We start from the raw sequence: 3,320 nt of genomic DNA, 5'->3' as shown, positions 1-3,320 counted from the left end.
TAACGACTCAAACTGGCGTAATTCTTAATTCCATGGGAAATCATATTACTTTTAGTTTATTATTTATTTAAAAAAGCTTGGCCTCGTCCCAAACGTGTTTTTATTGCATACCACCAACTCCCACACAAGTTAAAGCTATTTATAGTCGTTTGATTTTTAATTAACATATGAAATCCCCTCTTTAACTTATGTTAATCTTTTTGGGTTAAATATGGATTTATTGATTTGCTTATTAATCTCAGTGATCCAGTTTTTATTGGAACTTCTGAAGTGCCTACTGCCATTGTCTGTTCTTTGTTCATCTGTCCATTATTATTATTTTTATTATTATTATTATTATTATTATTATTTTTATTATTATTATCAATATTATTGTTATTATTATTATTATTTCTATTATTATTATTATTATTATTTTTATTATTAATATTTCTATTATTATTATTAATATTATTATTATTATTATTGTTATTATTATTATCAATATATTTATTATTATTATTATTATTATTATTATTATTATTATTATCAATATTTTTATAATTATTATTATTATTATTATTATTATTATTATTATTATTGTTATTATTATTTTACCTCTGTCAACGAAGTTAGGAGGAGGTTATGTTTACGCCCTAGTTTATGTGTTTATAATTTGATTGCGTGTGTGTGTTATGAACAGCTTCTTGGCCACAATTTTATTCATAGAGTATGAAACTTACGGGTATTAACTGCTATTTTAAAAAGATGGAATGACTAAATTTTGGAAGGTCAAGATCACGGTTAAGCAAAATGTCCAATTCGTGTAATGAGCCATAAGTTTGTTCATATTTGAGTGTATGAAAATCCACACCAATTGATACTTGTTAAGGTCAAAGGTCAAGGTCGAGAAATTAGCTGCCGTGGTGGAGGTCTGTGCTCTACTGAGTGGTGTCCTTCGAGTTGTGGTTATTATTATTATTATTATTATTATTATTATTATTATTATTATTATTATTATTAGCTGAGCTTCAAAAGGATCACTTCTCTCACATTCAATATCAGATAAACCCATTTTGAAGGGCTATTTTCAATGCCGACTTCGGAACTTTCTTCTTATTTCTGGTTTCCCCAGGCACTATTGACGTGTAGGATGTTCATATGGGGAATACCACTTCCATGGGCTCTGTACTAAAGACCTCTGCGTTCGTTCGATCGTTCGTTCGTATTCTTCATCCTCAGATTATGAACCTATATAGGGTCAGATATTATCAGGTGTTAATACAGCTCATCTATTTATTAATCTAATTCATTTCATCTTTGATTAGTTGAAATTACTAACAGACATAATTCCTATCCATTACTCTCTCTCTCTCTCTCTCTCTCTCTCTCTCTCTCTTCTCTCTCTCTCTCTCTCTCTCTCTCTCTTTCTCTCGTATTGGAACTTAAAAACTTTATAATTTAGTCAATTGGATCTGTTAGTCTCTGCTGTTTATCTTATAATAATAATAATGATAATAATAATAATGGATAATTTTGTCGGATCTTGTTCAGTACTCTCAGATTATTATTATTATTATTATTATTATTATTATTATTAGTTAAGCTTCAACCCCAGTTGGAAAAGCAGGATGCTATAAGCCCAAGGGCCCCAATGGGAAAAATAAATTAGGAAATAAATAAAGAGGATAAGTAATGAACAATTAAAATAACATGTTTTAAGAATAGTAACAACATTAAACATTAAAAACCGAGGTTTATTTTCTAATTTTTCGTTGATAATGTTAATAAACCCTTTCTATGTCAAATCATAGCGCTTTTATTCCATTCATTTGTCAAATCTACTATTCAATTTGATACAAATAAGGCCTATAATATTATTTCTGTTGCTCTACTTACTATAGTACTTAGATTATATAGTAAATTGTTGACGGAAAGTACTTAATATATTTGCTATAGAATAAAAGATAAGTGTGTATATATATATATATATATATATATATATATATGTGTGTGTATATATATATATATATATATATATATATATATATATATATATATATATATATATATATATATATATATAAGACACTTAAGACACATATCTATTCCTTTTTGGTCACGCCAAGCTCTTCCCATCCCTTGGATCATGGGGTAGAGGAAATAGTCATACCCTGTTGTGAGAGAGGGGTGCGTGTGTGTTCATATATCTATCTAAATATTTAGCCGTCATTTTGCCGGGTCGCGTACACTAGTTTATAATATACATCAATTTAATTTCCTGATATCCGAATTGAGAGAATGTTCCCTTCGTCCCCTAGCTCCACCCACTTTTTAGCTTTCTGCTTTAAGTGTTTCTTTTCCCATCCTTCCATTGTGCCTTTCAAAATGCGTTGACCATTTGCAATCATATTAGAAATTGTTATAGTTTATTTATGAAGTATGTTTTAATATTACTGTTTTTAAAATATTTAATTTTAATTGTTTATTATTTCTCGTATCGTTTTTATTTCCTTATTTCTTTTCCTCACTGGGCTATTTTTCCCTGTTGGAGCATTTAGACTTATAGCCTCTTGCTTTTCTAACTAAGGTTGTAGCTTAACAAGTAATAATAATAATAATAATACTTTAATGACTGCTTTTCTGCTCCTATACCGTAGGGGAAGCCTACTCTCTACATGGCCTTTCGTAAATACAGTGATAAATAGCCCAGTGAGGAAAGGAAAGTAAGGATATAAATAAACTACAAGAGAAGTAACGAATATTCAAAATAACAACGCATTTGGAATTTAATTTTATATTATTTATTTTATTATGGTATTTAGTTTTGCAATTGGAAAACCAACTCTCTCTCTCCTCTCTCTCTCTCTCTCTCTCTCTCTCTGTGTGTGTGTGTGTGTGTGTTCTTACAACCCAGATTTTACCAGACGTTTTTAAACCAGTACTTCTCTATTCATCATGTTTTACGCTTCATATTCCTCCGCTACGTAGGTCTGTGTTTTTTACAATTCTTCTAGTGCCTTGTGTGGCGAGCAATTCATTCAAACCTAACTTTTATCACAAGCTATAGAAGCAGAAATTATATCAGTCATGTTTGTGCATTTGTGAGAAAATCGTAGAAAGGTAGGCGAAGAATAATGTCAAAAAACAATGTATTTATAGAAATATATAGAAAGCTGAACGCGCACCGCATAGCACGAGAATTAGGAAAAATCAACGAGAAATAATAGTTTTGGCTATGAGCCAAGAGAGGGTGGTTGGGTGGGGTGGGAAGGCCTCCTTGGGGGGACCCAAGGAGACGGGTAGGGAGGCGGCAGCTCTGCGTAAGCGAAGATATTGTT

The sequence above is a fragment of the Palaemon carinicauda genome, unplaced genomic scaffold, assembly GCF_036898095.1.
Source record: "Palaemon carinicauda isolate YSFRI2023 unplaced genomic scaffold, ASM3689809v2 scaffold220, whole genome shotgun sequence".
Taxonomy (NCBI): domain Eukaryota; kingdom Metazoa; phylum Arthropoda; class Malacostraca; order Decapoda; family Palaemonidae; genus Palaemon; species Palaemon carinicauda.
This window is presented reverse-complemented; position numbering follows the sequence as displayed.